At 42.7% G+C, this 8,929-nt stretch overlaps 1 protein-coding gene across 5 annotated transcripts in view; it reads right to left on the reverse strand.

Moving 5' to 3' along the window:
- The window catches only part of il1rapl1a (interleukin 1 receptor accessory protein-like 1a), a 159,049-nt gene extending 151,456 nt beyond the window's left edge, over nucleotides 1–7,593 (reverse strand). For 2 of the 5 annotated variants that reach the window (XM_069154180.1, XM_069154179.1), the window contains exon 1: nucleotides 6,728–7,591. The gene's annotated coding sequence lies outside the window, so the exon portion shown is untranslated. Of the gene's footprint in view, nucleotides 1–5,419; nucleotides 5,877–6,727 lie in introns of those variants that run through there. The other 3 variants (XM_069154178.1, XM_069154176.1, XM_069154177.1) reach the window with 3 other exon arrangements.
- Nucleotides 7,594–8,929: the final 1,336 nt, after the last annotated feature.

Consider the following 8,929-nt stretch of genomic DNA (forward strand, 5'->3'; position numbering starts at 1 on the left):
TTGGCACTTGTTTTTTCCACTTCAAGCACTGTGTAAGTATTTTATATTTTTTCCAACCAATGCATCCACCCTGACCTCCTCCATCTACAGACTATGTTGCTCGATAAAAATATCACACCACTTCTTCCAGATGGACAAGCGTAATAATGATTTTCTTGAGGCAGCCTCATTTGGGTACAAAACTAATAAAATACAGCCTCGGGTATAATAAAGATGAAGTAGCTTCAATCAGTTTTCAAATTTACAGTTCGGCCTCAGAGCTCTGTATGTCTGGCTCGACAGCAAATGAAATGAGGCTTGAGTAGCTTTCTCCACTTCTCACTAACTACACTTTGCAAATCCATCGTCCTTCCATGATACTGTTTTATCTGCTTTCCATTCTTTTTCTATTCTTTATCGATCTCCTTTCCTTGTTGATGTAGAAGCAATGTTTCTGTATTCTGTTTCACCTGATGAGCAATCTGACTCAAAGCCACAAAATCAACACCACTTTAGGCTAAATACTGTAAAGGCTGACAGGTTGCCCTTTTTAGTGACTGAATTAAAAGGAAAGGCTCTTGAAAGCAACCTTGACAGGCCTAACACTTTGTTCGCCACATTGACAGCTGACAAAGTTCAATGAAAGTAAGAAAGCGCTCCAGGTAGGAACTTCAGGACACGGACAGAAGTTTGAGCATGAAGGAAAGAATAAGGGGGATATCAGTGGAGTGGGATCTTCGCTATGTGCCGACAGAGTGATAATGTTAGAGAGGTTATCAGGGAGGAGATATCAGTGGAGGTGAGTCCAAGCATCCATTATCAAGTCTCCAGTGATCTGTTGCATTCATCTTTTCACGTTAGGTTTGTTTTCTGATTAAGTTATTTTTTTCTACATCTACAATGTCAAATGGATAAAAAAAAGTATGAAGCATAGTGGAATTGTATTGAGAATAAAAAAAATTATTATGGTGTGTCCTTACAATCTTTAACAAACAACACAAATACTAAAAACACTATAAATTAAATTAAATATATAAATAGATAAAATTGATCAAATCAAATAAATAGATAAATTAGAGTCAATCTGAAAAAAGGAATTTGTCAGTGCCGAGTACATACGTGAGTAAATTTTAACCATATTTTACATTTCATTTTAAAAAGTAGCTATTACTACACACACACACACCATAAAAACTTTCCTGAATGAAATATTCTCATTCTGATAGAAACTGTTTCTGTCAGTAATTTCTCTACATTATAATTGAGTTGAAATTAATCTAAAACATCGTATGTTTAAATGTATTAATGTTTAACCTGACCTTGTCAATCCCCTCACTGGTCTGCACCAGCAGCCTCCAGCCACCCGACCACAAGACATTTGCTACTTCAAGAAAATAGTATGATTACAGAGAAAGAGCTGAATAAATACTTCACGTAAATAACAGAATGCGCTAATAGATAGATTTATTTGGCAATCGTAAGTACAAGACTACAGTCACCACCCAGTAGAGTTATTTGGGTGGGTGATTGAATATATAATGTTGGATGTTTTGGGTGGTTGAACTTCGTCTAATGTTGCGTTCAAATGGAACTTGTGAGCTCGTGGCTACAACATGGGAAGTCGTGTGCACCGTAGGTTTGGCGTTCAAGTTGTAAAAACACTGTTGCTGGGCAACAGCAACATGAACGGCGTGTAGAAACCACACAGGCTAACAATTTAGCAACTTAACAGGGAGGTAGGGTAATGCAGGAAATGCAAAGGCGCAGAGGGAAAAGATGAGGCCGTTGGGAAGATCAACATTTTCCTCAGATGTAGGCTACTATCAAACTTATGAAGACAAACTCTACATGACTAAAATTACAACATATTAACCTAACATCCAATGAAAAATGTACTTCCATTGCCTCTGTCATTTCCATAAATGTCAGCAGACACGTCATAGAACATTTCCAGTTCCGACGTCATGAATACCACAAGGGGGCTGTTCATATGGACTCTTGTCGTGTACATGGGAAATACGACCCCATTTGAACGCAGCGTTTCTGTGATGCATCTTTCCTCATCCTTCACTGCCACGTTCACAACAAGCAGATATACATTTTTACCAACCATTAGTACTTTCTTAGTGATTATTCCATTATCACCAAATTGGTATTTCATCTGGGAGTGATTACTTTTACAAAGACTTCACAGCAGGAGGTAAAAAAATCCTTAAGTGTACTCGACCACTATTTTGGCTGGACTGTAGGAATATTCTATATACCAGACCACAGACAGATTGGATCACACATTAGATTTCCTTCCTTTCTCAAACCCTAACCCCATGTCCCCCGTTCACAATTCAAACACTGCATGCGTCAAAGTACAACACTTATAATCTACAACGTGTATTAGTGTTCTTGACCTCTGCATCATTATCATTTAGACTTGTAGATGCAAATATCTTATGAGTTCATGCTTAAAGGTCATCAAACCAGCATCTAAATGCCATCGTCCTAATTTGTGAGATGGAAACCTGATTTATTGGACATGTTTGGTTCTTTTGAAGGGCAGTTAATCAAGCAGTATTCTCTCTGCACTGTTTATTGTCCTTTTATTGTCAATCAATGTGACAAGGAGGAGATGGTCCTTTAAAACATGACCGTCTTCCAAATATCAATTCCAATAGTTCACTCATGAAAACAATGTGAATGTGCACAAGTGTGTGTGTGTGTGTGTGTGTGTGTGTGTGTGTGTGTGTGTGTGTGTACACCAGTAGGGGAATTCATGAATTAGCTCTCAGCCTATCCTCAACCTTTTCTGCAACAGTACACAAATCACTGACCCGTCCTTTCTGCCATGATCTGGTGATTGGAGGGACTCCATCGGATAACACAGCTTCCTTCCCTGACACCACTCTGCACTCTACATCTGTGTGTTATTATTATCTGTTTGTATACGTCAGTGTATAATTGAACATTTTGAACCTTAGAGCCAATGTGCCTCAAATGAATCCTCAGCTCCCACATCAAAATGATTATTTCTAAACAAACCGTGTTTAATCGACTGCGTGCTTCCGCGGCTCTCTCCATCTGGAAGGGTGCTGTGTGACAGCTTCCCTTAAATTACAAATATCAATCTGCCACAGTGGGAGCTCAGCTGCCAGTGGCCTCATGGGGGTCCACGTCAAAGCAACCAGCCTTCAAAACAAAGCCATCAAAACAATGTGCTTGCTGGATGCTTTGTTCTGAGTCAACCATGTTTGTCACCAGCTCAAAGCGCCGGTAAATTGACCAAATAACTGAACAACAAGAGCTTGTGGTATACAGATACAGGTAAATGTGAAAATCTGCCAATAATGCAAAGAAAAGCACAGACACAGGTAAATATGAAAGGCTACAAATAATACTTAGTAGAGAACATAACTAACCCGGCTTCAGACAGGAAGCTGACCTGAAATTGGCCCAGTGTGTGGTTCTGGGTCAGCTCTGTGTGGCTCCACCGCTCTCTCCCCCTACGGCAGGGACCGACAGACGCTAACACCAAGGGCTCCCAATCTGCTGTGTGATCAGTGGGACTCTCCTTAAGCGTGTTCCCCCTCCTCATCACCGGCTGTCTGCTCCCAGCAACACTACCACTTGCACTCCATCCACCCGCTTATTGATAAACTTCGCCGCAGGATCGCCTTCGCTCTTTGGGAAAAGCGATCGGTCTGCAGGGGGGCTCATTCAATCAACGTTAGGGGAAAACACACGTCATTCATCACCGACATAAGACCAGTCAGGACAATTACCAGCCACTCTTCTGTTCCAGATGAACATTGACCTCCAGATGATTGGCTTGCTGGGGTCCCACTGAGCCTTCATGAACCTGATAGGGGTTATCAAGCACTGTCATCACCTAAAGAGACATTCTGATATGTACAGTGGATCATACACATCCATACAGACTGTGAGCAACCGTAATCACAGGAAAGCAATACAGTCAATTATTAAGTGCACAGTAGATGTCATAGCTCCCCCAGGGTTAATTTGATTTGCACTGGGTCTGTATCACTTCACCCACTGTGTTTATAGCAGCGATGGTGTGCACTGTAACAGGCGCTGTGTGTTTAGCCCTGTAGAAATGCTTATACTGAGTACAATCATCTGCCGTAAAAAGATAGCACTGAATGTTTGAAGTACTGATTAAATCGCCTTCAAAGACTTTATGTTCTGTTTTATTCTTAACATGTTCGGCAAAAATATCACACACGAGAAAAAAAAATGCATTCTGTGATTGAATATGCACACTATAACATAAGAGACTGAGAAACGGAGTTAATTAGCTTCAGCAGACATCATACTTCAGACCTGTTTGTAATGCTGTTGGGGTTACTTTTCTCTGGTGTTGCTATGTTTCATCTTCACAAAACCAGCTTTCACACGGCTTTCGCCAAACCCCTCTTCATGATGATCGGCTAATGGATTTTAACACCACTCAGTACACATGATGATGCCATTTAAAGCAAACACTGTGATCCGGGGCCAAAACTGAGCAGAATACAGGGCACAGGATATATGGCACAGTGTGTCACCATGAGGAGCACAACACTGTGACTTGATGTGTCAATTCGGATTGGGTAAAATGAAATATGCATGGAACATAATAGGATCATTTACCAGGGGTTGAATGAATGCTGTTATTGGCCTAATATTGAGGCAGCGCAGTTGGTGTTGTATTCAGTTGTGTTTAAATGTGTCTTAAATGGCTCCCTTTTTTTTTACCTGAAAGCATACATGTGGCTCACTAACTGCTCAAATATTTAAAATGGAAGAGAAGCCAGAGAGAGTTACTGCAGCCACTGAACATTTCAACTTACAAAACGAGCCCACAGTTGAACAAAGGAGCTGTCTTGTTTCAGCACCACGGACAGTTCCTGTCATCTTCGCTATGACGAGGCGCTGCTGGCAGGGGCGACGGCCTGCCTGGTTTTATCTGCCGCACTTTGTAACATCACACACAAGTGACTTCACCAATTCATGAATGCGATGCTCCATAAAACAAAACAACAAAAAATACACCGAAAACCGAGGCTGAAACGGAGACCTTTTTCCTTCGCGACTTTGTATGTTAACAACGTGAATTGGAGATGTGGCTCACCTCCAGCTGGCCTCTGCCACGTCGCCTCCGCCAGCACAAATAGATATAGGTCATCTGACCAACTTAAAAACATTTTTTTTTTAAACTGTCTGCTCTGATTAACGGTATACTCGGTGTCTTCGCAAACTGGAGTCAAGCGAGCAACCAGCGACACAGCAATGGTTGGGTTTTAAAGCCACTGTTTTGCACCTGAGTGTGTGTGTGTGTGTGTGTGTGTGAGAGAGAGAGATAGATAGATAGAGAGATAGAGAGAGAGACAGACAGACTTCCCGCAAGCATGCATTGAAAGCACATGTTGAAGACGAGCCCAGCACTGACCGATAGACCACCCACAATCTCTCTCCACAGCGGTGTGTAGCAGGGCTAAAAGAACACAGCAATTCAAAAGAAAAAAAAACTGATTAAGGTGGACGTTGTCTGAGGAATGCCACTAAGGCTGTAAGTGGTCCGGCGCTTCTGATCCAGACGCACGTCCAGAAAAAGGATCATCATCTATCATCACTCGGATTCCTGCGTCATGTGTCGGCATTCGCACGGTTCCACCCAATAGGCGGTATGTCCCCCATGGGAGCCTCGTACAGTAGGGTCGAAATGGCAAAAACAAAGCCTGTTAGAGTGCGAGCTGAGTAAGAGTTGTCATTCCAATATGGTCAAATTTCCGGATGAGCTTTGTCTGGGAAATTAAAAAAAAAAAAAAATGATAACGTGTGCGCAAGTTTGGGCATGTCATAGTCTGTCTCCTATTTAAACTACAGTGACGCACTCTCTTACAAACACAGTCATTTCAAACTCTGTCACTGGGAGTGTGTGGGTGCGCACGTGACACACACACACACACACACACGCACGCGCGCACAGAGAGAGAGAGAGAGAGAGAGAGAGAGAGAGAGAGAGAGAGAGCGAGAGGGAGAGAGGGAGAGAAAGAGAGAGATAAGTTTTTTGTGTATTTTTGTTGGTCTGTTTTATTGTGAAATCGTTGCGAGTACAGCCAGCAGCCCTATATCCTCCGTATAAAGACAGGATTGCGCATTTAATAAGGCTTACTGCCTTCAGGGAAAGCTGCCGCCTCGTTTACACCTTTATCTAAATCCTCTCCTTAGTGAGCTCCAGTGAGCCCGGCGGCCCGCTGTATGAGACTGCACTGCAGAGGGCTTCTCCGGAATCTCCATGATTGAGCTCATGAGCAAACATATCGTGCGCCAAACAGGGGCACTCGGTCCAAAAAAGACACAGGCATTGAGATTTCCCCTCACACTGCGACACATTTCCTTAGTTTAAATATTTATCCTGAATGTTTGAAGCCCATTATAATCTATATTCCAACTAATCTCCCTGCTGCAACAGTGGCAGGTGCTCAACTTCTCCTCCTTAAAGCGTTTGACTGGCTCATAGCCTTTTTAAACTGCTGAATATTTACATCTCCTCCACCGTGTTTTTTTTTTTTTTTTTTCTTCTTCTAGGGTAACTGCTGCAACTGTCCGACAGAAAACCCCAGAGTCACGGGCGATCAATGTACTGCCGCAATAATCGAAGGAGCAGCAAAAATGAGGTCTGCGAACTTTATCAAATGGTCAGAAAAACCGTGTTGTGTCGCCAAGCCAAAGAGGGGAAAAAAAATTGGCCTACCTTCAACTCGATTCCAAAATGGTACGACGCCGTTTGTCAGTCAGTGGGGAAGGCTGTGGACATCACAACTCCAGGTCAATAGAGAAAACACGTTTCCATACAGCGGGAGGGAGCTTGAGATAGTCTGTGCTTCAGCGAGGTCACCCATTCAGCCAATCGTCCGGTTTAAATCCAAACAGAAGAATGGAGATTTTGTCTCTGTCCTTTGGGGAAGAAGTGCGCCAAGCACTCTCCTACGCAGATGTGACTTTGCGCGCTTGAAATAAAACGAATCACGGGTAAGAAAAGAAAAAAAAAATATTCTACTACAGCCAATAAAACATGATAACAAAACGAGTTGGGGCAAAGCTGCCAAATGACCGCCCCTTCCAAAAAAAAAAATCTGACTTTTACGCAAATCGTGTCAAATTACTAATCCTCTCCTGGGTGCTTGACCATCCCAGACGCTCTGGTTGGTGCGATCCCCACTCAGCCGCGCCGCGGTGGAGATGGGAAAAAAAGAAAAGAAATGTATGGATATAATGGCCAGATCCGATGGGGGGTTTCCTCCACAGGCTCCGCTCTATAGTTGCAATGCACACGACGAGAAGGATCTCTCCCCGGTCCTAGTGCACCACACACCGTCCCTGCTGGCTCTAACACACGCCGCGGCTGCACCTGCACTCTGTCATCTTCATCGATTAAACGGTGAAATGGACGAGGGGCAAAGAAATTCCAGCAGACGTCTATAAGTCAACTCAAAGCTTCAACGCTGAACAGAACGCGATGTGCAAAAAGGGTCCTCACTTGTTGGAGGAAAGAGAAGGGGGGACAGGATGGATAAAGAGAGAGAAGAGAGACCGAAGGAGGGTAAGAGTGAGAGGAGAGAACAGAAAGAAGGAGAGGACGGGAAGTGGCGTAAAACTGATACCAATACTCCCGCATACTGCTGATGCCTCAGCCTCACATGAGAACAGAGCTTAAAATAAAGTCTGAACTCACAGTCTCATTCATGTTCAAGTAGTGGGTGTCCTTTTCTTTTTTTTTTCTGTTTAAATTGTTTTACTGCAGCCATTAAAAAGACCAACAGGAGGCCATGACACTTAAGTCAAAGGAGAAAATGTATTTCACAAAGCAATGTGGAAATCTGACGAGCTGAATCTTTAAATGATTCAGTCAGCAAGTGATCAAAGGATCCCGGAAAAAAATATGTGTTTTTAATCAAAGTGACCTGGACTCTAAACAGAAACAAATGTGAACCCTTTTGACCTGAATCACGGTGCACTGAGCTCACAAGTCTTACTGTGATAGTGGTGGTGTTTTAATTCTGCTAGAAGTTCATCAAATGAATTCAGAGAAAGCTGCTGTTTCGTAAGAATGGCGTCCCATAGTCACAGAAATGTATTCGTTTATCTGCTGCCCCCCGTCATAACCTCCAGAGCCTGCTGCTGCTGCCGCTTTCTTTAAGTGGGGACAAAGCTTTTAATCATGCAGATAAAAAAATTCAATACACAAAATAGTCCAAGTCAAACTAATATCTGTATTGTATTTATGTACAGAGAAGTTATTTAGTCTGTCTGCTACTTTCAGAAAACCAAGCAAGAAATCCAAACTGGACGGCATTGAGGCTCTTGCTGTGTTGCAAATGGCGTACTCACGGACAAACGCACAAAAGCGTTCACACTGACGTGTATGGAAACACGCAGTTCACTATGAGCACCCAGAGGATGCACTCAAAACGGTCAAAAAATTGTGTGTGAAACGCTGGACACTTTTCATATTTAACGGTCGCCATTTTGGCTACGTACAGGAAGACCACCAAAGGGAAAAAAAATTAAAAAAATTAAATTAAGGCATCAGGCGGCCGCAGCTGTTACTGAAACCCTCGAAAAATATGCTTATTTTGTAGTAAGTCCCACCATACTCCTGCTGGATAGACGCAGTTTATTGTGTGTTAAACAGAGGGCACGAAAACACGTTGAATTCTGGGTAAAATAATTAAAGCTGCAGATATGTTGGCAGGTGATGCTTTCAAATGTTCCGGCTATTTTCAGTAAGTGCAGAGCAGCATTGTACGAGTTGAGACGACACTACTCTCTCAAAATTAATGTAAGTGAGAGCTGTACGATGCGTTAATGTGCCGAGGGAAATATGTCATTCGAAACACAGCCTTTCTATTTTTTAGTTTCGTGGTGGCGTCCCATTTGTTTCAATTTCTCGTTT

Source organism: Embiotoca jacksoni, unplaced genomic scaffold (genome assembly GCF_022577435.1).
Source record: "Embiotoca jacksoni isolate LCO1_2020_lvr unplaced genomic scaffold, fEmbJac1.0.p SCAF_2, whole genome shotgun sequence".
Taxonomy (NCBI): Eukaryota; Metazoa; Chordata; class Actinopteri; family Embiotocidae; genus Embiotoca; species Embiotoca jacksoni.